The sequence below is a fragment of the Ailuropoda melanoleuca genome, chromosome 10 (assembly GCF_002007445.2).
Source record: "Ailuropoda melanoleuca isolate Jingjing chromosome 10, ASM200744v2, whole genome shotgun sequence".
NCBI lineage: Eukaryota > Metazoa > Chordata > Mammalia > Carnivora > Ursidae > Ailuropoda > Ailuropoda melanoleuca.
Genome location: NC_048227.1, coordinates 42,160,671 through 42,187,228, shown reverse-complemented (window position 1 = coordinate 42,187,228; position 26,558 = coordinate 42,160,671). Strand labels below are relative to the sequence as shown.

Below are 26,558 nucleotides of genomic sequence, written 5' to 3'. Positions count from 1 at the left end.
ATCTCCTACCTCTTCCCCTCCTTAGTTTTGCTTTGATCCAAATCTTTTTTTGTAGCCTATCTGAAGCACAATATGATCTGTTCAGCTTGGATCCCAAGCACGTCTGGGAAAACCATCTTTTGAAGAGAGAGCAGGAGATAAGAGCACCAAGACTGTGAACAAAGATCATCAGAGACACCTCGTTAACGAAAATCTCTGCGCGTTTATGGTCAGGTACCTCAGAGTGAAGAGGGAGCAGTCAGCAGAAGGCTGAAGGACCAAGCACCAAGGCCGACCTAGCTCCTGCTCTGAGCAGTGTCTGAGCTGAGCTGCAGGAATCAACACTGAGGGCCTCATACGACACCATCCCTTGAGGTGACCAACCAGCCACTTGGTGGCAAGTTGATTATGTCAGATCCCTGCCATCCTGGGATGGGGGTGGAGCCGTCATGTGTCCTTACCGAGGTTGATATGTGTTCCCAGTATGGGTGTGCCTTCCCTGTCCACAATACCCTGGCCAGTCCCATGGTCTGAGAGCTCCCAGAGTGGCTGATTTGTTGACATGAGATCACACATCACATCACCTCAGACCTAGGGACCCACTTGACAGCAAGGAGGTGCCATGATGGCCTATGACCTCAGGATCCGTTATACTTTCATACACAGCACATTCTGGAGGCTGCCAGCTTGGTAGTGTCAGAAAGGTCTCTAAAGGGCCCAGCGAAGGTGCCAGGTTTAGGATAAAGTCATCATTTAAGATGCATGGTATACTTTGGGTACTCTGAGTACATGGCTGACATGGCCACTCTTATCACTTATCTAAGTGACCTGATTAGGGAATTTGTGCTTCCTCTTCCTTAAAGGCATGATAACCAGAGGCACTCAGAGCTTGACAAAAATGTAACCAGATTCTCAGAGGGGAATTCGGGGTCACCCCACTGAGCAAGCAGCCTAGACCAGCAAAACTCCCTCAATTGTGGCCTCAGGGCAGCATCCGGGACTGTAGCTTGTCCCATCTGCCCTCCTGTTGTGAATCTTTTTTTTTTCTTTTTTAAAAGAAATTTAGAGGAAAACAGGGTGAGTGTGAGGTGAGCCACCACCTGGAAGAATCAGTGGCAGGCTAGAGTGAATTTAATACGGAACATGAGTGGACTTGAGAAATGTAGGAGGTGGGCTGTAATAGGTGTCCATACGTCACCCACAGACCCTCAGCACCTACTGCCCCTGTGCACATGCCCTGCTCTTACTGTGAGGACCCGCTGCTGAGAGCTTTGACTGGACTTAGGAGTGCGCTTGGCCTGTGCAGAGGGCAGGCCAGAGGTGCTAGGGAACCGATGCCCCTGAAACACGCCTCCGTAGAGTATAACAAGTGGTTGTCTGGTAAAGGGGCTTGGAGAACATCTAACAGAGAAACTGAAACTTGCCTAATGCCCAGAAAACGCCTCTTTGAGCCCCGAAGGATGCATAGGAGTCAACTAGACAAAGGGGTAGAAGAAGGGTGTTGATAGGCACATGGGTATGGATGGAAGCCATGCTACATACAAGGAAATGGCAGGAATATGGAACAGGAGAGGCAAGAGAAAAGGACAGGGTCGCACCGTGAGGGATCTTGGGATCCATGTTTTGGAATCTCAGTTATTTCATAAGAGCACAGAATTCCACTGAAACATTTTTCACAGATGACATGATCCAACTTACATGTGGGGAGATCAGTCTGTCTATCATATAGAGAAGAGTTTCGAGGGAACAAGACTAGGATGGCCACTTGGCATTTGGATATATGAGTCTGGTGCTCAGGGATATGATGTGACCCATGATACAGTAATTAAAGCCCACTGTAGAGGGCTGCTCCAAGGGGAATGTAAGCAATGAGAAGAGCAGACTGCCCAGGCCTCAGCTCCTAAGAAGACCGAGTAAGGTAGATGGAAAACAACAACAGGACAGTACCTAGGGAAGACTATCAAATGCTGGGCATAAGATATGCAAGAGACATCTGACCCATGACTCTTGGCAGAGTAAAACCACACAAACTTTTAGGAAAATAACTGGTCACACAATCAAGAACCATAACCCAACTCCTGGGAGTTTGTTCAGAGGAAATAATTCAAGTGGAGAAAAAAACCTACTTATACAACTATGATGATATCTTTTATAATGGCAAAAAAATAGTAAGAAATCTTTAATGTCTCTGAGAGAAAACTGACTTAGCAAATTATAAGACATAAAATTAATGAAATATTTTGCAGCCATTAAATATTGTAATTGTGATTGCCATGAAGCAATATTAAAGCATATATAAAATAATATTAAATGAAAAAGCAAAATGCAAAATTCTGTACAACAGGTAAGTATGCATATGGATGAAGATCAAAGAATGTGGAAAGTATAAACACTACAAATGTTAGAGAAGAAGGATTGTGAATTTTTTTTTTTATTATTCCCAGTATTACCATTACACTGTTTCTAGACAGTTGATTGCAATCTGGAGAAAAAGCATAGCACGTAGCAACTTTATAATAAGTAGAAAAACCTACTACACTGCCAAACAACCTGCCGCCTGAGTGAGGATGAGAGGACCAAAGATAAATTTTACCGCCTATAACAGGGTTTTATGGAAGTGTTTATTATTTTTGGACCGAAGAGGGTCAGACACCTTAATATATACTCGGTGCTCATGTAAAGAGAATAAATGTCCAAATAGCCCTTGGCATGAAAACTGTTTATGCTTGGAAGCTCTGAAAATAAATGGAAATTCCGTTAAATGCAGCATAATAGTCATAATAGATTCTACACGCTGTCTCGCTTACAGGGAAGGGAGAAAGGGAATTAACATTTTTAGACGGCCAACATGTGCCAAGAGTGCTGCTAGTCACTCACACCAGCCCAGGGCGCGTGAGGGTGCCTGCATCATCAGTACAGCCTCCAGCCAACAAGCGTCAAGTTCCACGGTCGGTTCCCACTTTGTTTTCCCCTCTCAGCTCCCCATTGAGGAATGAAACGAATGTCAGTGACCGTCTGCACAACCAGCACAAGGTTGCCTAACCAAGCAGAGACAGGTCTTTGTTTTCCCAACTTACCTAAATTGCAAAGTCAGGGTTGTACTGCCACCTCTTTCTTCCCTTTGTATTTAAACTCCTCCTTTTTCTCATCTTGGAGCTGCCATTATGGTTTTGAAGTTCGCTCATGCGTGAGCCTACCGCTGAATCTTTGTTGTGTAATGTTCCTTTATTCTTGTATTTAATCTTCTTTTCATCTCACCCACGTAGAGCATTTGAGCTCCATGCCCACGACAATGTTGTGAATGTCGGGCACCCCCTTCTAGCTGACTCTAAGGAGGATTTCATTTCATCCCCTGAGAGTCACATCCTGGGTTTATTCACTTTTCTAATACCTTTATTAGGAATGTTTATAAGATGACGTGCTTTTAATTGTTTTCCTCACCCTGAAGATACAGAGAGTAAGTTTCTGTAATGGGCTTTGCAACTTCCATCCTTTATTTTTATTGCTAATGGACTCTCCAGTAATATAAAATGACTGATGAGCACAGTCAGAGAAAAGCAGAAAAATCAATACCTGTCCAGACACCATATTAGTTAAAAGCAGGTGAGGAGCTGGGGCTGGCAGACAATAGAATTTCCTCCGGTTCCCAAGTATCTGGAAGGAGGAAGAACTCCCTCAGATGGGCTGTGAAACTCTCTACAGAGGAGATTTTTTAAAACACAAGGTGCTGGAACAAGAGAACACTGAAATAGTTCGGGGAGTTCGTACACATCTGTGAGGACTCTGTCCAGCAGAGGGCAGTGGTACACACGCACACTGCCCCGGGCGCGACCACACTGGTGTTGCCTCCCCAGGCTCCTCTCCCAGCTTCCCACAGACCAGGCTGCTGTGTCTCGGCAAAATCAAAAGCACACCCCTAGTCAGACACGGGCATTGTTCGCAGAGCCTCAGAAGCTGCAGGGACACATCTAATAAGCTCGGTTCTACATAGCAAACAGACTAAGCATTGTACACGCGAAGACTCATTTAGTCTTCTCAACTGCCCTATAATAAGGGTACTGGTATTATTATCAGCATCTCCATTTACAGATGAGGAAAAGGAGGTGAACTTGCCCAAGGGCACCCTGCCGGTGGTTAGAGCTGACACTGGAACTGGTTCTGCTCTACAGTCCAAGAGCTTAGCCACCATGCTATACTAGTGGCAGGCCTTACTATCTGTCCCATTCACATGTATTGTCTGTTGTCTTACTCTAGGAAATTTCTTGTCAGCAGGGGCCATAAGTCACCCATCCTCCTGTCATCTGCAGCTAGCAGAGGGTTCTGCATATGGTAGGTGCTCGATAAATAAGTCTGACTGATTTATTGTTCAAAATGCTTTCAGGTATTTCAGGTCTGTTTCTGGTATTGTGATATGTGAAGTACTTCGAGCACCCTCCCCAGTTTATCGTCATTTACAATCTGAGACAAGAAAGCAAGCAATGCCATAGATGACCCTATTGAAAACATAGACAAATGAGAAATAAACTTGAACTAAGACCTCACTGGATGCAGTATTTAGGTTATAAATATAAGTCAAGGGCAAAAGTCTAAGATGATTCTCTATATGCCTGCTTCTTTACCCTTCCCACATTGCTACTCACAGGTTTCTTGAAACCTTCCATTAAAGTCCAAATTAGTGACAACTTTGGGTTATTGTCTCCAGAATTTTCTGCTAGCTGCCACCTCCAGGGCAGGGTGAGTGTGGGTGGGTTTCTGCACCTAACCTTCCCTTTCAAGATTTCAGCCAACCGCTCTTCTAGTATCTCTTAGGGTTTAACGCCACTCACCCCAGAACACTCGACTCATCACCATTCCTTTCAAAGGCAATGAGTCTAAATTGCTGCCTATCTATGATTTCTTATCCTTGGAAGACTATATAGATGTGTACATTTTAATGTGTTTCCATGTCATCTCTTTTATCATCGTTATTACTAGCAGGGCTTTTATGCCAATTAACTAATACAGTGCTATTGCCTTAAAAAGTACCTTATGGCTAACTAAGGATAGAATTAGGACATATTTTTATACTTTAAGGAATTAAAGAACACTATATTATAATGACATCTAGAAATAGTAAAGAGTTTAAGAGTAAAGAATCAAATTATGGTTTTCAAACTGGCTCACAGATAATTTCTGAGAGATCCTAGAGCTCTGTAGGGGGAACTTTAATGTTGTGTTTTATTTCATGAAAAATTAATATAAGTATATTCTGGATTATATTTACCTATAAGAGGTTGTAGAGCATAGTGCTTAAGAGTCTGGTTTTGAAACAGACTGCCAGGGCTTACATCCTGGCTTTGTCAATTACTAGCTGTGTGATCTTGGAAATTCTCAGCACCTTGGCTTCCTCCTCTGTACGATGAGGCTACTTCATAAGACAGTAGTGAGGGTTCATGAATTAAAACATATAAAGCACTTGGAACGGTGTTTCATACATAGAAAGCACCTTATAAATGTTAGTCATTATTTTGATTGTTACCAAGAAATGCCATATGATTTCAAGGTTTGTGTTTGCCTGTGCATTTATATTCACATAGTCACTAAGTAATACTATTGGAACTTCAGAGCTGAGAGAGAAGGAGCCTGGACATATAAATGTGTTCACATCAAGTGAAGTCTTTCAAATGCTATCACAATATGCTATTTAATAATGGATTTTTAGGAGTTTGAATGGAGAAGAGTGGGAGAACTGAGTCACTCCCCAAAGCTCACACTGGTAGAGAAATATTGAATTCAAAAGAATCTATATCATAGTGGACAACACCAAATTCCTATGGCAAGAGGCATTTTACTCTCAGTAAAACCTCATCTGTCAATATTAAATTAACATCATGAATTTAAATTTTCTTTGTTTAGTTTCATTTCTACTTAATTTGTAAATTACTTTTTTAAAAAAAGATTTTATTTATTTATTTGACAAAGAGAGAGCGAGAGAGCACAGTGAGAGTGAGAGGGAGAAGCAGACTCCCCACTGAGCGAAGAGCCCGACTCGACTCGGGGCTCCATCCCAGGACCCTGAGATCATGACCTGAGCCGAAGGCAGATGCTTAACTGACTGAGCCACCCAGGTGCCCCTGTAAATTACTTTTAAGAACTATATGAGAGCTTTAAGCATGTGTTTATCTCCTTTTTGTTTTATATATTTAAGTAACATTATTTTAGATTAATACTGATACTCCAGAGGATTTTTTCTTTGAAAACTTTTCTTTGAAAGGATCCTAAATCACTCAAGTTTAAAAGCACTGTACTAATTGCTACAGCCTTTCCCTTTGTTTTGATTGGTAGACCATCAATGAACCAAACTCATTTAGGTCTAAGTTTTGTTATGCCCCTAACATTGCCTCCTACTCATGTGAAATTTGAAGCATATATATTCCTGCTAATATACCGAGGCTATTTCTTTATTGATATTATTTAGTTATTTAGCTTCAAAGTCATTTAAATATTTGAAAATGTCCCCATTACTTAGAATAGCTTGTCTTACACACTCTATATTCATTCAAATACGTAAACTTATACAAACAAAATAGCAAACAGCAGCACTGTAGAGTATGTTCCTAAAGAAATTTAAAAAATGGTCTACACACCCAGCAGCCTCTGCTTTTCAGGAGGAGAATTCAGCTAGGAAGGCCCAAGAACAAACTTGACCTCCAGCTCCAAGTAATGTGAGTGTTCAGCCAGAGTTGAGCTGAGGTAAGAAGTCCAAGTTCATGGTCTCTCTGGGTCTTTCTTCATGCCTCACAACTTTGCTCCACTTAGAAGGCCGCCAACAGTATAAAGCAATGGGGCCACCTCTGTCTTTTAGTGTCTTTGTGCTTTTACTAATGCTCCCACCACGCATGTGTACCAAGTGTTCCGGTGCTGCAGAGGAAGAATTGTATTGACAGAGGCCTTGAAGCTTTAGTTAACTGGTCTAAATTGTTGAATAAATGCCTGTGTCCCCAGGGATCAAATCCCAGTTGAATAAGAGGAAAGAAGCTAAGTGCATCAACTGAGACAAATTCCTAGTACTGTCTAATTAGCGGCTCTTTCTTCACCTAAGTAGCAAAGGACTATTGATGTCACAACAAAATTTAAGTTTTCATGAAATCATGAGGAAGGTAGCCGTGTGATCAGTCATTTTCAACATGAAGAATACAAGCCTGGAGTGACATTCAAATTGGTTCACAACTGAGAGGGAAAGGGGTCAATCAGGCCAGTTTCCCTGAAGGCCCCAGGTGTACCAGGTGATAACCTTCCAGGTGCTCTCCCATAGTGGTGGTCCAGGCAGTCCCGGGGGGGCGGGGAGGGGCACCCAAGGGACTCTGAACACAGCTATTTACAGACAGTGGAAAAATAGTCCACTATTTTACAATAACTACAGCTAGACTAATGTATGCCAGCAAGGCCTTGGCCTGAATTTACCACTCCCTGTGCTGCCAGCTGTAAGAGAGTGACGTGGTGAAGCCTTGGCTTCTAGGTTAGGAGTTCACACCTGCTCACCCTCCATCTGGGCATGGATGACAGGAGGTCTTTCACACTAGGCAGTTTTGACTAACTGATTAAAGGTGAAGAAGGTGGCCTCGACACAGACGTCTGTGTCAGAATCGATCCTATTTTGAGGACAAGATCTTAGATTTCTGCCAAACTGCCATACTCCTGGATAGACGGTTTTAAACTACACTTTCAATGTAAAGTTAGGCTTCCTGTGACGGTTTCCTCTTATATGTGAATCAAATTCCAAAGCGTTTGCTGTGTGGATTTTTTAGTGCATGCTCTCTAGCTAATATCAAGTCAGTCACAAAAAGGAATGCTCATTGATCAGTGGAGGAGGAAAACCAGTGTTTTTCTGGGGTAGTTTATATTTGCTGCCTGCCCTAGAGGCATACAGCTCATTCCCCTCTCTTGCCAACAGCAGCCATTTTAGGTCTGGGTGTAAAGGGAGGAGTAAGTGAGCTTGTACAGAGGAGATGCCAAGGTAAGCTTCCGTATGAAAGAGAAGTCGGTGCTTTTATGAATGGGAGGTTGGGTGTTCCAGAGATAATTGCTTTTTGATCTGAATGATTGAAGGAAATGATTTTCCTAAACCAACCTTGCAAATAATTAAGTCAGTCAGGGCACACTTCCTTTCATGTGCCACAGTTCACCCATCAATCCCACCGGCTCCTATCCTTCCCACGTGGACTCGGTGTCCTGCACAAAACAGCCCCGGCCGGCTTCCATACCGCTATCAAATCACAACAAAGGAGAACAAACAAGCTCTCACCAATGCAGCTGCAGACTAAAATGATCATTACTCCACATCCCTGCCACCTGTATAGTTTTCAGTCTAGGCAAAGTTATTAAGCTTTTTAAGGAAGTTCTTCAAGTCGTGTTATTTAAAGCAGTCATCCAAGCTTGTCGTTTAATGGAAACTGTGTGTAGGAAATTGCCAAGACGGAGACTTCTGATCAAGCAGCCCTTTTAACCAGAGGAAGGGAAGCAAAGCAAATTCTCCTTGTCTCCATCTTGTGGGTTCTCTGGGGAGGGTTTGTTAAGAGTACAGCCCTACCCTCCCTACACCCGCTCGCTGGGAGGGAAGGAGGAGAATGCAGCTCAGAACTGATGCCTAAACCCAGGTCTAAGAATAGCCTGGACTCAATCTTTCTGGTGACAGTAAGTGTTGATGTTTATGATCTCAGAAACAGGTTTAATTGTCTTCTGGAAAATGGGTGGTCTTGTGTTGAAGAATAGGATGAAATCACAGCCGTCTCCTGCCCTTATCTGGGTATGGCTTTGCCAAATGTTGTGTGCGTGCTAATTAGCAGGTCTTCACCCCCGCTTGTGAAGGTGAGTGAGGGGGCCCACTCAATGGCGCTGGGAGGTGGGAATGAGAAGCAGAGGCCGCCACTCCCTTCTGTGACAGCTAAGGTGCCCAGCCGCAAGGGCTCCCTTGAACACCAAGCTCCAGCAGAGACGCCGTATGTTTTGACATGCTTCAATAATGACCCCACACGACATGTCACTAGAAAAAACTCCTGTAGGTTTTTCCTCTGATGGCATTTTTGAAAGGAGAGAAAGAGAAATAAATGTTGAGTGAACGGGGTGGAGGCATATAATCTTCCCTAAAGCTATTGTATTATTTTCCAGATAAGGAAACTGAGACTCAGAGAGAGAGAGAGAGAGAGAAGATCCATTAGGAAAAATAGATTAGGATAGAGGGGAGGTAGGGAACCCCCACCAACACCCCTCCCAAAGCAAAACCAAAAATCAACTCTTGAGGTCCAGGCAATTTACACCAGATCAAAAGTACTGTTTCCTCATTGCACCAACCAAATCTATAGGCTGGCAAATAGAAGGTTGTGGCAGCATCCCAAGCCCTCCGCCGGTCCTGGTCTTTATTCCGTACATTTGATTCTTAAAGGGAGCTTAGAACTGTCATAGTCCTTGTAGTTTGGCTGTCACCAGTCTTGCTCCTTCCTGACACCCCACCAGGAGACCTCTGTCTTGTTTCTTTTCCCTCCTTAATCACAGGGCCCCTCACCCCATGAAACCCAAGCCCCAGCTGATGACTTGCCTGCAAACAACTTTAAGGACTCCCCACCACAGTCTATAAAGCCAGGACAATAACCCGAACCCCCACACCTAGTGATTCGGCATGGTAACTTGTTAATGGTTTGGCAAACATTAATCCCTCCATAAAGGCTGATAGAAATCCCTGTCTTCCTCTCTGTTCTTTTTCTTTTTCTTTTTTTCTTTTCTTTTTTTTTAACTCAAGCAAAAATCTTCTTGCCTACTAGAAAGCTGATATTTTCTTTACAGTAACTATAAAATTTAGCAACTTGGATGCACTGGGGAGAAAAGTAAACTGCATATGTCCCTGCTTCTCTTTTTATCTAACCAACAGTGTAATGTTATTGGGACACAGACGTCTGCTCTGTATAAGTGATTGTCATATAGAGCTTGGCATCCCTCATCTATCACGCTGCCCTCTGTGCATTTACAGGGCTTTGAATAATGAAATTTTGGGGGCTGCATACATTTTGTTGTCCAAGTTCATTTCATAGCACATGGATTAAAATGCATTTTTAATATGTCATCCAGGTTAATGTCAGGGAAGAAGTGTGAGGGGCTAATGAAGGTGTTTCAGTAGATGGGAGACTGGCAGAGTGGTGCCGTGTTCCCCTGGGGCTCTCCCTGAACAATTCCACCCCAATCTTAGAAACACACAGTTTTCCATCCAAACCTCATTTGAGTCAAGGCTGTCAGTCATTCCCAACTCAGCAGTGGCTTTATAAAATGCATAAAGGGTAATTACAGAAAGACGCCCCACGAATTTTCACATGTAATCTTACCCTAGGACTTGAACCCAGGCTCCTACTTCAACTGTTTCCTACCTGACTTAACACTAGCCAACACAATAGAACCTAACGGCTTGGAGGGAGAGAAGGAAGCAGGGGGTGGAGGTGGGAAAGAGGAAATTCAGACTGGGAAAACCCTGATCTTGAAGATTATCGTACATCCGTGAGCACTGTTGAAACAATTAGATCACTCGATTGGCCTTAACATTCCAAATCCCATAAATTAGCCTGGTGGGTGCCCCATGCTGTTAAGCAAGGCCTTATATTGTTCTGATACCAACCTCTGGCGAAAGGAGAACAGACCAATTTTAATGTTAGCTGTAAGAAATTACACCTGCTCCAGTCCTTGTGACAACCTCTATAATAGATACGTAGACGCGTGGCTTTTTGTCACTAATGCTATTTTTAAAAACTACCTTTGCTTTAGACGATGGGAGAAATGAAATTTTCAAAAGTTTCAAAAGCTGTTTTCTTCCTCAAAATTTAGAAGTGGATATTTTCAAATGGTAAATTTCATTCAAAATAATTTTTTTTCAAACACTATCTTTCACAAGTTGCAAATGCTAATACTTCTGAGATGCAAATATTCACATAGCATGAAGTACCGGGCTATCTACCACTATAACACTAAAACAAATAAAGCGTATGGCCCCTGAGTCTTTTGTATTCTCCGGAATTATAAAACCAAATAGACAAATAAGCACATACATCAATCATTGAATCCATAAAACGAAAAAGATATATGACAAGTTCATTATTAAGTCTCACCTGTATCTCAAGAAAGATAGAAGAGAGAGAGATGGACAAAAGAGGGGGGGAGAGAAGGTGGAAGAGAAGGCGGCTCTGAGAGAGAAGCAGAAGGTGAAAAATCAACCATCAGGGTGCCAGGGTGGGGCTGCGGCTAAGGAATGGTTCTCACTGAGGAGGGCGGCACCTGTCTCCACGGTGACCCCAGGTGGGCAGAGGCCACTGTGGGATCTCACAACATGGGACCAAAGATGGGTGATGATGTAAGAATAATCAACCTGAAAATAATGCTAACTACGTGCCAGGCATTCTGAATGTAGTAGCGACTTTAATCCCCCCAACAACCTTAGGAGGTGTAAACTCATTTTCCGATGAGGAAATTTAGATACAAGAAGGCTAAATAACCTGCACGAGGTCCCGCCTCCAGAAAATGGCAGAGTCAGAATTAGGATGCAGCACCCAGGCTCCAAGAGTCCATGCACTTAGCAGCACGCTGTACTCTTGGGCAAGCACACTAGAACTCACCACGTCAGCGTTGCCCCCTCGCACCAGGCCCCTGAGAGACTCTGCCTTTACCCTGAAGACATCACCCCTGCTCAGGCTTTGGGTCACCCCCATACCTGTGATACATTCCTTTGACTCTCCGGTATTGGCCAATCTTTCACTTCTTGAGAGTGGATTTGATTTCTGGGAACTGCCAAAAATCAGAGCCATGCATGGTGAATAAGGTGAGCTCCGGACAATAATGTTTTAGATGACAGACAATGGATGATGGTGAAACAATGCACCGAGCTTCCTCGGGCTGCCTGGGAATGCTTTGATAGAACCGGAGGAGGAATGCCATGTACGACATTACAGGCAATCGTATGTTACCAAAATGTGCATGCGAGGATCATCTGGACCTTTCTGAGAAGTTTGCCTATTTCAATCAGTCATTTCCAGACTCTGCCACTTCTCACCATGTCTAAGGAGACTTTCCACTTAATTATAGTATTTATCTTCGGTATAGTCTTTTGTAACTTCAGCTTTCCCACAAAGGCATCTAGAGCATTCTTGTCCTTCTTGATTAGCAGAAAACGTCATGGCTATGATGACTCTGTGGGACTGAAACAGGGATCCTGATCTTTGAAACTCTGGTATCTACTGAGAGATACACCAGAAAGGGGTAAAATGATTTCAGTGGCCAGGCTTTATGGGATGCAGTACTCTGGGAATTCCCAAATCCAGGGGGTTAATATTGCTGACTCCAGGACTTGAATTTATTAGTTCATGCAGAGTTAATTAGGATGAGGGAAACCGACTTACACTAGATTAGAGACTGATGTATAAACCAAAGCAGACATTTATGTATTTGCCATGAGGGGATTTTCCTTCCCCTAACTAAATAACCTATTATGACCAAACACACTGTATTTCTCCCGTGTGTTGAAACTGATTTCTCTCTTTCTGGAGTTCCAGGAGGCCCTTGATCATTTCTCACTACACCATCACTTCAGACAGTGGATATTACAACGCCTAATCCTGCATTAGGTTGTTTGCATCATCCATCTCTTTGCATTATCCTCTATGTTTGGTCATTTTCCAGCCCATCTACAACTCACTGGTTGACTTGGACAACCACATAGAGTTTCTCAGTTCTTTACTTGGTGTGTTAGAATCCAATTATATAGTACTAGGTTTACATTCAATAAAAGCAAAATGTTTAACTTCCCCTCCTCACTAATAACAATAACAATAATAGCTGACATTTGTTGAGTTCCTACTATTAACCAGGCTCTGCTCTAAGCACTTTGAAGGTATTAACTCACTGAACCCTCACAACTACCCTAAGAGGTGCTTCCATTATTATCCACATCTCACAGATGAGGAAACGGACCTGAGAAATAACTTTCTCAGAGTCAAAAGGTTAGTAAATAGCAGAGCTAAGATGCAAACACAATTTGATGCCCACACTCTTAACCACAACACTAAATTACCCTCTTAGCCTCTGTGCTACTTGGGTGTTATGACTGTCAAAAATGAAAAAAAAAAAAAAAAAGGAAGCAGCTGTTTTTCACGCTTGCTCTGACTCTAGCTAACTGTTCTTGACTTTTTTGCATTTTATCCATGCAGAACAAAGCTATATTTGTAATTAAACTCCAGATAAATAAGTATCTGTTTTTAGCAGGGCTAAAAATTTGAGAAGGTTTAGCTGAAGCTGGTAAGATATTTAAATTCAATGATGTCCTAGACGGAATCTAAAGATCCTTTCCTATGTTATCAAAACCTAAGGACAGCCATAGATTTTTGCATTCTGCATGTTCCTAGTTGTTTCCTTATGGACTCTCTCCCCCCACCCCCAGCCCCACTTTCTGAGGCCAGCAACACCTGGCCATGAGAACGGGGGCATGACGTCTGCGGGCAGGACAAGTGGCTAGATGAGAAAATAGATCATGGAAATGTCGGGCAGCTGTGATTACCGTCCACTTCTGACCACAAAACCTTAGGGAACTCATGTAATTGTTCTTCCTTCCCTTCTCTCGGAAATGGCATTAGCAGTGTTCACTTCTGCCCACCTTATGAGGGGAGTTTTGAGACTACGGAGGCAATGTTTAAAAAAGTGTTTTGCCCTCTTTAGAATGTATAATCCAAATAGAATCCAACTTTGTTGTCTGTTTTCTGCCGCTGTATACCTGCATGAGACTATTTTTAAGCTAGTTTCTTTTCACCTACTTATAGCACCAGGTAGATTTGGAATGTCTGACCTTTGCACAGCCTTAAAAAACATTCTGAAACAAAGCAAATGGTCTGAGTTGGTGATCACTGAGGGGGAGTGGAGAGGACTCGTTGGTGAAGTCAGAATGCTTGGGTTTGGGCCTGAGTTGGGTGCAATTGAGGAAGTCACTCATCCTCTCAGGGGCTCAGTTTCTCCATCTGTAAAATACAAGCTCCAGTTTGGAGCTGTGGTGTTTCCCCAGGGGAATGAGTACAAAAGGGGTGTCATAGTCGCCCAAGTCTAACGCCCACTCTACCCTTCTCCTGGTTTAGAGTTGTGAATACATCCTGCGCCCTCTGGTCAGACCCTTCCGTTTTACAGGTCAGAAACGGAGGCTGGGGAGGTCGGATGACTTCTCTAGGGTCCGGACTGCTGACTCCTGTTCTCGCCCCTCTCTCTTTTCCTTGGGTGCTGAGCGGCTCCTTCTAACATAGGATGCAGGCCACCTCTGTGGACCAGCAGCTCCTGAAAGGATGGAGAGAGAGTGGGCACCATTTCAGGATGCCAGTCAGCTTGCACCTCAAGGGCGTTCTCTGTGTAAAAAAGGAAAGGCTACACTAAGACGTCAGCCAGACCTTGGAAGAAAGATTCAGCCATTAAAGTAATCCGCGGACACCTCAGTGAGTAAATACAGTCATCCACATAGGAACCAGGTAGGAACAAAACAACAGGTGCTTTGAAAGGATTACAAAATGTATTTGTACCAGGGCCATGCAAAAGCCATTTCCAAGCCAACAGGAAGGGCATTTATTATTTTCATTTAGCGTTCATTAAATAAAGAGTGTTGCAGGGCAGGCTCTCCTAATCTGAGCCCCTTTTGGCTGTGTGCATAAAGCCTTTCAGATACCTGCAATTTCTTCCTCTTACTTACAAAGATGCTCATTGAACTACAAGAGGTAAGTAAACATCAGGAGAGGTCTCATAGGAAACGTGATGCATGGTTCAAGTCTCTCCCTGGTGGAAGGGATCAGACGCCTGACCTTCAGTGCATCTCAAAATATTGCAGCAGAAGGAATTAAGCCCTTAAATGTTCATACTACTGGTAGGCAGAGAGCCGCAGAAAAGCTTCAGGGTTGGAAGAAACATTATGATGTGGTCTAGCTGTCTGGGAATCTCGTTAAAATGCAGATTCTAGTTCAGTCAGTCTGTAGGTGGATGCTGAGATTTTGCATTTCTAACAAGCTCCCAGGTGATGTTGGCTGGAGGGAAAAGAGAATGCTTAGCACAGTATTCCTCTAATAGCGTCATTTCAGGCCTATGGGGTAGGTTGGTGGGAGACCCACCTGGGGGTGGGGGGGTTGGGCCTTTTCCAGCATCCCACAGTCACTTTTAAATATCCTGACTTCAGAATATATGTCTTTTGAGTCCTCTACCTGAAACAGCCAGAAACAAATATTTGCGTGTAATTTTATAGACATTTCAGCCAATTTCCAAGTGCAGAATTTTAACTGAATAGGACTGCAATCATCATAGTTTAAGCAACTTGCCGTTTCCCCTGGCACTTAGCACAATGCCTGGATAAACAGGTTTTGTCTGAAGGAAAGGGTAAGTAGATATATATTCATATCTCTGAAGGGTATGTTGATTGGAAAAACCACTATTTTTTTATTGGTTCTTATAAGAAAATTACAAAATAAACTAGGTAGTTCATTGTTTTGCCTCAAACAACCAACTGATTTCTTGTAATGAAATTCAGCCTTAAACTTCACCAGGTAGCGCTTAGAGTTAGCTCGCACCACATGGAGAATTTCTGGTTGTTGGGGTTTCACACTGCAACCAGTATGTCACCTACAACCATCAAAATTCTCAAACTCAAAATGAGGTCTTCACAAGGCAGCTGATCCAGTGTGACAGGATATTAACAATATCAACAGCTACGAAGATGCTCTGACCCTTAGAGGGCTGTACAATCACTGAATAAATGATATGGAATCATTTTTATTATGAACACATTTATTTCAATTTTCCTTTTTCACTGAATAGTTGTTACACATTAAATTCAAAACACCCTCTTTTCCGAGTGAAGAATTAGCTTTGATTAAAGATACAAAACATTTTAAGCCTCAAGGAATGTGTGCAGCCTCTAGAAACTGGAAAAGACAAGGTAACAAATTCTTCTCCAGAGCTTCTGAAAAGGAATGCAGCCCTGCCAACACCTTGCTTTCAGTCCAGTCAGACTTGAGTCAGGCTTCTGACTTGAACTGTAAGATAATAAATTTCGATTATTTAAACTGCCTCCCCCCCCAAAAAAACCACACACAAACATTTTAAACCACATGGAATTAAACATGAAATGAAATGAGTTAAGTTGAACCCAACAGAGGCTAACCCTAGAGTTTTAAGAATGGAATTGTCTCACATACAGCCCAGTCACTAAGATCTCTGCACATTTTTTCTAATCAGCTTTACTGAGATGTGATTTAAAGTGTGCAGCTTGATGCGTCTGATAAGCGTATATGAGTTGTGACAAACATGCTTGCCACTACAACCAAGATACAAAACATGTGTCTCATTCCCCCAAAGTTCCGTCATTCCCTTTCATAGTCAATACCTGCCCCACTCCCAAGCCTGCCCTCCTGACAACTACTCGGCTTTCTTTCACTATGGTTTTGCTGTTTCTAGATTTTTACGTAAATGGAATCACATAATATGTAGTCTCTTTGTGTCCAACCCCTTTCGCTCAGCATGTGAAGATTCAGCTGTGTTGTTCTATCCATCAGTAGCTTGTTCCCTTTTTATGGCTGAGGAATATTCCACTGTTTGGGTATATCACACTTTTTTAATCCATTTAGCAGCAGATGGACATCTGGGTTGTTTCTAATCTGGGACTATTGTGAACAATACTTCCATGAAGACCCATGTGCAGGTCTTTGTGTTGGTCATAGCTTTCACATCCCATGGGTTAATACCTTGAAGTAGGATTGGCGAATCATATGTAAGTGTATATTTAACTTCATAAAAAATAGCCAGACTGCTTTTCTGAAAGTGGCTGCATCATTTTGCATTTCCACCAGCTGTTAATGAGAGTTCCAGCTGCTCTACATTTTCACCAACACTTGGTGTTGTCAGTTCTTTTCATTTTTACCATTTTTTTGTGTATGTAGTGGTATCTCCTTATTTTTTTACTCTTTAAAGATTTATTTATTTATTTATTTATTTGAGAGAGAGAGAGAGTGGGGGGGGGAGCAGAGGGAGAGAAAGAGAGAAACTCAAGCAGATTCCCTGTTGAGCACAGAGCCTGATGCAGGGCTCCTTCCCAGGACCCTGAGATCGTGACCCAAGCAGAAACCAAGAGTCAGTGGCTTAACCGACTGTGCCACCCAGACACCCCTCTCCTTATTTTAATTTGCATTTTCCTAATGACTAATGGTGTTGCATATCTTTTTTGTGCCGACTGGCTCTTTGTATATCTTCTTTAATTCACAATTGTTTATAATGTTTTTAGAGGCCCCACTATAAAGACTGATGAACTAAGGCCAAGAAAAGAAAATGTAACTCCCACACTTATGCCACAGAGCATACTAAGGGGAGACAATATCCTCGAGGAAGAAATGAGAGGTTTTATTAAACAGAATTAGGAAAACTGGTACATGTGAATTTCCAAAAGTTTTTATATTTGAGAGTCTAGCTAGAGGATAGATTTTTTTTTTTAACGTAATAGAGCAATTTTCAAATGAGAAAGGAAAATTAAATCCTAAATTAAATGAGGAGAAAGACAATTCCTTAAAATGTTAAATCATAATTTTAAAAAATCCCAGCCTTGGGTCAGAATTTCTATATGAAGTGAATATAGTATAGTGGTTTAGAGTGTCGGCTCAAAAGTCAGATAGTCTGGATTCAAATCCTGGCTCCATCACTCATGTGCTCGTAAGCCAGGTTATTGAACTCTCTGACTCTAATGTCTTTATGTATAAAATAAAAATAATAATAATAGCTACCACAAAGGCCTGTTGAGATAACACATGTGAAATGTTTAGAAAGGTGTCTGGCTTGTATTAAATGCTCAATAAATATTAGTCATTGTTATTATTACATGGACACTTAAAAGCATGATATTGCAATAGATAAACATAAAAGCCTCTGAGCTAAAAAAAAATATATATATACGATTTCCTCTATAAATAGACCGTTACAAGATTGACACTTGGGATCAATCCAAGTCACCACTGGCTGGAATGAAGTCTATTTTCCACATCAAAACACATTTAATGAGGACCCATTTCTGCAAAATCATCCCAGGGAGTATGCTAGGTGAATTGTCTTCCTTTTAAAAGGAAGACATCATTTCTTCCAGCACCAAGAAAGAAGGGCTGAGGGTATGGTTACCTAAATACAAACTGATAATTTGATTCTTTCCCACCCAAATAATTGGCCAGTGTCTCCTAAGGAGTTTATTTGTAACACATTCTGGATATAAGGCCTATAACTTGCTAGAACAGCAGCTTCTAACCTACAGCTATATTAAGGTAAAAACAAATAAATAGATAAAATAATCATAACATTTTAAAAGCATCAGTAATTTGATGCTATATTTAATATTTTAGTAATCATTTTAGTATCTACCTACTTGTGAAAAAGAGCACACATATATGCAAGACAGTTATTTGTTAAATCAACTAAAAATGCTTGGTGAGGACCCTTGCAAATTACTCCAAGTGCCCCCAGTGTCTGAAACTCCCAGGTGGGCAGCCTCCGTGGCAGAACATAGATGCAGATGTTCTCAATCTTGGCTCTCCTGAGAGGATTCTCCCATGATGTGTTCAATGATACTCTCTCACACTAAGATCAGAACAATTTCTCTGAGTGTTTTGTAGCTGTCATGTAGAATGTGTATACAATTGAGACATCATTGTAAAGGCCTCCAAGCCCAGGAGAGATTGTCCACTTTCCTCAATGACATAAATGTCAATTGTGTTTTTGACTGCGGTTTCTGGAATTTTCCTTATGCTTCTATCAGGACCTCTTCTATTACTGGGCCTGCTTTCCATGTGGATGCAGATTGAAGAGACAGTTCCTACTTACTCAATGAAGGCACTCCAAGCCCTGGGCTTCCCCTCTCCTCACCCCCCACCCCCGCATGACAAAGATGAGACTTCTTTTCCCTAGAGATCACAGGTGCGTCTCTACAGGTTTGCAGCCCTTCTGAACGCCTCCAACTACCTATGGCTGGGTAAGGTTCCATCCATTCCTCTCCTCGTCACGAAATGATGGAAAGCCAGTAACATTAAACACAGGCAGTGAATTATTCTTAAGCAGCAAAGACCAACTGGTGGCTCACCTTTTTAGTGAATTCCAAAAATCTGGAGTCATTTGAGTCCAAAGGGGAAACTTGTGAGAGAGAGGGGCAGGGGAGAGGTGAGAAAATAGAAGCCACAAAAATATGCCTTCAGTGTTCTCACTGCTCATTAGACTAGCGCTGAACCAGTACTCGTATGGCCTGAATAGCTGATACTTTTTATAAGTAACTGAAGAGCTATAAAAAGCTGAACATTTAAGAAAACAACAGACAGCTGTGGCGAATGAGCAAGAAAAAATCTAAAGAAAGAGCCTGTCTGGGTGGCAGGAGGTCACACTGCTTCATGAGGAAGTGCTAAAACATTGCTAACATTTTGCTACATCAGTGTGTCTTCCTGGCTGGTCATACTACTCTTTCTTTTACCTCAGCCCCACTCCTCTATCAAACAGAAGAAGGAATGCATGTCACCAGAATATTTCTTGAAAACAGCGTTTCATTTCTATACATCCATGTGTTTGGCAGTGGTAAACAGGAGAGGTCCCTGATCAACAGAGTGAACAAACACCCTACGCATCCAGGCTGAGCCTCACTGCCCTGGGACCCCTGGGCTTGGTTCACTTGTGGCTTGAGGTGCCACACAGCTGCCCTTCCCTTTAACGGAAAATGCCATCTGCAGGTACCATAGCTAGCAAAAGGCAGCAGTAGTCCTCCCTACTTCCTCTGGTAATTGTCCATAAACTCAGTAATGAGGCAATTACCAGTGGGAGGCGGTAACGTAAAGCGATCAAATTTATGGGCTTGGAGCTCTGAATTCCAACTCCAATATTTACTCCTGGGTGATCTTGAGCAAATTAACTAACCTCTCTGCACCTTAGTTTCCTTAATAGCAAATAGTAAGTCAAACAAAGTTATCTTCTCCTGGCCTGAGGCAGGCCTTTTAGACAATAATTTAGATGACTTTGAGGGGGCACATTGCCATCTTTCCTAATTTTCAAGCTTTAGGTAACTTTTCTTAGCAATGCCTAATAAGTATTAGTTGGGACAAATAAAGTGGATGGGGAAAGTAGACCCAGATCCAACCATATCAAAAATTACATTAAATGTAAGTGGGTTAAACACTTTGAATTAAAAGGCAGAGATGGTCAGAATGAATAAAAAGCAAAATCCAACTATATATTAGGCAATATAAGAGATGCACTTTAAAGACAAAGATTCATATAGGTTGAAATGAAGTGGATGGGAAAAGGTAAGTCATGCAAACAGTAAACATTAGGAGGCTGGACTCACTATAATAATAGTGGATAAAGTAGACTTCATTACAGAGTTTGCCAGAGGAAAAGAGGGACTTTTCATAATTCAACAGAGAGACATGACAATCACAAATGTATATGCACCTAGAGCTTAAAATACATGAAATAAAATAGAGCAAGTGAGAAATAGACAATTCTATATAATCATAGTTGGAGATTTTAACACCCACCCCCCAGCAATTGATAGAATAACTAGACAAAAAAAAAAACTCCATTAAAAATGTAGAGGATTTGAACAATATTATTAATAAATATCAGCCACAATTTTCTCCTTTGTTTCAGAATTTCAGGTACTTGCAAAGCTGCCAGTTTTGTCTCCCCACCCCCAACAAGGACGCCACCCAGGCCATTGTCCTTCCTAGCAGGAGAAGCTTCTGAATGTTACAAGGTGGCTACATCATTTTTTTCTTCCTTAGCCTGTTTTATATGAACCAACTCTAGAATCACCAGTCTGTTCCTACAGCCATCCTGCCATCTGCCAGGCTTGATAGCCATTGCTGGAGTTCTCAGAATCTTCCCTAAAATAGCTGCGTTGCCACAGAGGATGTCTAACCAACATATTTTATACATGTGGCCTAGGGCAAGACCTCCACATGAGGAGAATACTGGAGGTCATGTGGAATATTAAAATCCTTTGACAGTGTCCATAGTAAAAGAATTTATGCTTTGATTCTGCCCCCTATGTGAACTCTAAAACAAATACAGTCCTCATTTATCTTTATATCTATTAGTGACTACTCAGATACAATGGAAGATCGTATCTGAAGGAAAAAATAAATGACAAAAAAATTGTCCTTTTGAAGAATGTGAAGGTTCAGTTTGCTCCTTAGAAATATTTTCTCCTGCCTCTTTTCTGCCCAAGGCTGTATAGCTACATGGTAGCATTCCATTCCATGGAATGTCTACAGAATGAGATGTATGTGATCCGAAGGCTTTATTATCCCAGGTGAATTGGGCAAAGGCTTCCCCAAATAAGCAATTTCTTTTTCATTCACTTGAAGACATGGACCTCGGGTACATGAAGTTTCAATTAAAAAGTCTGCATGCAGAGACATAGACATTTTCAAGGTTTGTGGATTCCACATGTTGGCATCTCCAACCACCATAAATCTCCTTCCCAGCATTCCTTTCATCCCGACAGCCCTTGCCATGCCAAGGCCATGATGGAAGGCAGAAAGTCTAGGGAGTATGGATGTGGGACAGGATGGGACCTTTGCAATTGTTTCCTTAAAGACCCATGACTTAAATGGTCCACGCAGGCACAGGCTAAGGCAACAAAGGATCATGGCATTAATGGAGGCCTTTTCTGCATAGTGAGGGCGTCTTATCTCAGGATGCCCTCCCAACCCAGCAGCAGCTCCCAGAGGAAAGAGCCTCCAGCTTTTCACACCCATTCACCTCTCAGGCCATTCACAACTTGGTGTTCTCTCCTTAAAGAACATTCCTAGCCTTTCTCTTCCCAAATGGCAGTACCCTAAGCCCAGTCAGCTACAGAAGACTAGGCCATCGTTAACAAGATCTTTTCCTCCTTCAGGATCCTGATCAACTGGACTCTTCCCCCATGATACGCACTTTTAAAAAGGAACAAAATTATATCATTTTCCCCTCCTTCAACACAGTATTTTATTCTTTGCTGACCAGAAGGAGAATCCAGTTCATTCCATGATTAATCTTTTCAATGGTCTGGGAGGAATAATAGGTGATGGGCATGAGGGGAAAACACTTCCATGAACACATTTTTTTTTTTTAAACTGGAACTTGTCCTATTGCAAAGCTCTTCTGCCAGATTCCATTAGGAAATTGCAAGCAGATTCATATACCCAAGTGCTCCTCTCTCTCCTACTCATAAATATATAGACATCACATGGCAGGAGGGGGAAGAGGCTGACTCGCTCGCATGCTATACTCTTGCACGGCAGACGTGTAGGCAAATGCAAATACTGAACACGGTAGTTCGTGCATATGTGCATATGAATATATATCACGTTATTACTCCTCAGCAATGAGATTCCAAGCTACCAGAGAGGGGAGGGAAAAGTCATAATCCATACACCTGCACTTCAGAATGTCAACTGAAGGCAGACGACGATAAGAAGACGGGAAGGTTGTCCCTAGCAACGTGAAAATAAGAGCCAGGACCACCTAATGATTGATTAGGGACTGGGCCAAATTCCAGCCTTAAACTCATCACAAATTATACTATGAGCTCCCTAGGGAAGGCTCCAATTGGCATTTTTGAGCCACACATCCCTTTCTTTTGATACAGACATCAGGACTGCCTAGGAGATGACTGGAGAATAAAAAACTCAAGCGAAAAAATGAATTCGGGAAAGGCTGCTCTCCCATCCAAATGCTTTCAACTTTCTTGAGAAATCCTTCAGCTTCTCTAAAACAAGCCAGGATTATTATTTCACTTTGCCATTCAGGTCCCTAATGAAGGGCCAAGTCAGTGTGCAAAACGGTAAAGAGAACAGTAGATGAAAATGTCAGCAGACAGGTAGGAAGGCTGCAGCATGGCAGAGCCTTCCAGCTGGAATTGTGAAGAAACCAAACCAAAAAAATCTGTTTTTAAGGGAAGACTCTAAGATTTTTTGCCTTATTCTTCCAGGAACACTTAGGTCTTGGGGTTTTTTTTTGTTTTGTTTTGTTTTTTTAGACAGAGACATATACTTAATCGCAAGCATATTGTATGAAAGAAAAATGTATAGACCTTCTAGACCCCAAAATATATAGCAACGGTTCCAATTTTCATTACCAGAAATAACTAGAGGAAATGAGAAGCAGGTGTGGGAAGGCTTCCCTGAGTGATGCCAGGCTTCATTTTAATTCAGTCATGTATGGCCTGCCGCTACCTCCTGGCCTTGCTGCTCACACACTCAGAGGTCAAGCTATTAAAATCAACGAAATACGCTCAAATTCATTTCTTTCAGACCCCACCCCTACGTTGCTTGCCCACGGAACAATTCACTGACGTGTGGCGGAAGCTGCGCTCCATCTCTGCAGTAGGAAATATGCTTTCTTCTTAGACGACATGAAATGTTTAAGGCATAAGCCTTGGGGGTCTCAGAATTAATCAAAGAGAACTGCTCATATACAAAACATGAAACTACTTTTGGGTGAGTGGTAGAAATCTAAAATAAGTTCCGTATTTCTTCTACTGGTGAACTACATCTTAATGGAGTACGGAGTATGTGGCTTGTTGATATCAGTAACCGTTCATATCACATAAATATCTGATAATGTTCTTTGTTTGAGGACCACAACCTGGATAGCAGAAAGGCTGAGACAGATCCAAGGATCTACCTTTCTTTTTCTTTATCATAAATCATCCACATTTGCTTCTTTTATGTCCATTGGGCAGCTCTTTCATTTCTTTGAAAACTTAGAATTGACCACAAATTAAAGAAATCATTAGCATCTGCTTGGAATAAATATACCAGAGACCAGTGCCCACAGAGAAGGAATCATAGCTACTTCATTGGACAGGATTCTATCTGAAGTGCTTGTGGTAGAATAATTCTTTGCTAGTTTATAACCTAGTTCTAGAATTATCGTATATGGCACTTTCAGTAGAGAAAGGGGGGTCAGGAAATGGGTTTCAGCCCTGGTTCTGCCACTTCCTGGTTGCTGACCTTTGACAAGTGACTTAATCTCCACAAAACTTAATTTCCTTATCTGTGGAATGAGGGGTTGTATTAGATGATTTCCAAGGTCACCTTCTGTTATAAAATTTTATGATTCTAAATCTCTAGCTTTCTTGGAAAAAGCGTATCTGGCTGTGCTTGTGTGAATTTGCTACCCTTAGCACTATAATGAGCTAAAAAGACCTTAAAGTGACAAACTATTACAACTGACAATAAAAGGGTAGCCAAGATCCTCATGAGTGAACTTGCTCACAACTCATGTTCATGTAGGGAATGGAGACACAATCGTGGTCTTTAGGTATGGTAGATTGTTTGGGATCAGGCCCCAGCAAGAGAAGCTTCCACAAAGAAAGGTTAGAACCTCAACTTTAGTGCTTAAACTCACCTCCCCAGTGACTTCACCCACCGGATGTCCCAAGAATGCAGGATCTCCCTTACTAAGCATCTAATCCGACCAGGAGACAGGCTGTTATTTCCCATGTGGTTGTGCAGAGCTCAGGGATGGATAGAAATGAATCCCTAATGAAAGGATGGGTCATTACATTGGCTGGTCAAGTATTTTCACAGCCAGTATGCTCTTCTCTCTCTCTCTCTTTTTTAAAGATGTATTTATTTATTTGAGAGAGAGAGAGAGAGTGGTGGGGAGGGGCAGAGGGAGACAGAGAGAGAGAAACTAAACAGATCCCATGCTGAGCGCAGAGCCTGATGTGGGACTCGATGTCACAATCTTGAGATCACGACTTGAGCCGAAATCAAGAGTCAGACACTTAACTGACTGTGCCACTGAGGCACCCCCAATCTGCTCTTCATTTATGCAGAGATCAACTGCTTCCCTCTGGAAGCCTGACACCTTCCTAGGACCTAGAACTCACCCGGAACTCCATTTATTCTTGGATCTATGTTTCTGCTCATCTTGCTCTTTAACTGTAATGACACAGTGTCCCTCTCTCCCTTGACTGTCTATGTTCACCCTCATTTACATGCTGGCCTTCTAAGTGTTGGAAATAGCACTAACTGAAAGAAGCACACCACACTCAAAGCGATGTGGGCGTACATGGATGTGCTCACACAGGTGCATGTCCCCTTTCCAAGGATTGTTGTAAAAAAAAAAAATAAGCTTCTTGGCAACCTCAAAACCTAAAGTCTTGAAGTTGTAGGTACCAACTTTGTCTTCTACTACAATTTTGTTAAATTAAAATTTCATGTTTTGCCCTATTGTTAATGGGGGGACGTTTGTGTAGAACTTGGATTCATAAATGCAAATGTATTTACATGGCATTGTACCCAGATGATTCAAAAAATATTTGTTTAGCTGAAACATTCTGTTTTGGGTTAAAGAATCTCTCTCATTTTAAATAATTAGTCCTTATTTATGTGAAATATATTCAAACTTTTTTAAGATGCTCAACTTTTCTTCTAGATTTAATGGAGACTAAGATCGACTACCAAAGAATTTTAAATGAATCCATTATTTTTTAAATAAATTATCTCTGGCTGATAGACAGGTAACTGTTATGGGTTGAAATCTGTCCCCCTCTCCCAAATTTCAATGTTGGAGTCCTAACCCCCAGTACCTCGGAATGTTATCTTATTTGGAATAGGGTCATTGTAGATGTAATTAGCTGAGATGAAGTCTATACCAGAGCAGGGTGGGGCCCTAATCTAATATGACTGGTGTCGTTATTAAAAAGGGAAATTTGCAGATGGATACACACAGAGAAAAGCCATGTGAAGGTGAAGTCAGGGATCAGGGTGATGCTTCTACAAGCCAAGGAACACCACAGTTTGCAGCAGACACCAAACACTAGGGGAGAGGAACGGAACAGATTTTCCCCCTCAGCCCTCAGAAAGAACCAACCCTGCCAACACCTTGATCTTGGACTTCTAGCCTCCAGAACTGTGGGACAATAAATTGTCTGTTGTTTAAGCCACTCCATTTGTAGTACTTTGTTCTGTCAGCCCTAGAAAACTAAAACAACCAAATTTGTAAATTTTCTCCTCTAGGCTTTTCTTTAAATTACCAAGATCAAATACCTCTAACAATTTGTGTAAGCCTGATTTGTTCATTCTACTAGCTACACACACACACACACACAATATTACATGACCACGCCCAGACAGACATGTGTCTGGACTCGGCCCTGTTGAGAGTGTTTTTGGGAATGCCCCGGAGACCATGCTGTAACAGTAGACGTCAACGGGGATGGTGTTTTCTTACTCTCAGTTTTGAATAAGTAAAAGACGAAGAAAAAAAAGCACACTTGCGTATTCACTGGTTTAGGCCCAGTCATGATTTCTTTAAAGACGCTGCCAATAGATTTTAGTCATTCTCTGGCAAAGGTTTCTCTTCAACCGCAAACACTACATAGTTGCGGAATGAGTCACCACCTTGAGTAATCTAATTCCTTGACCAGTACATGCCTGCTGCTTACAGCACGCAGTGTCTCTGGTTGTGCATTTTGTTTTGCTCCTTTCTCCGGAACTTCTTTAATGCTTTCTTAAGGGTAGGGTTGAGGATTCACTATGAAT

General features: G+C 42.0%; 1 long non-coding RNA gene across 3 annotated transcripts in view; it reads right to left on the bottom strand.

Annotated features, from left to right (window-relative positions):
• Nucleotides 1–15,774: 15,774 nt before the first annotated feature.
• Nucleotides 15,775–26,558, bottom strand: part of LOC117804230 — a 68,352-nt gene continuing 57,568 nt past the window's right edge. For all 3 annotated transcript variants that reach the window (XR_004628568.1, XR_004628569.1, XR_004628570.1), the window contains one exon: nt 15,775–16,040. This is a non-coding gene — a long non-coding RNA (uncharacterized LOC117804230). The remainder of the gene's footprint in view (nt 16,041–26,558) is intronic.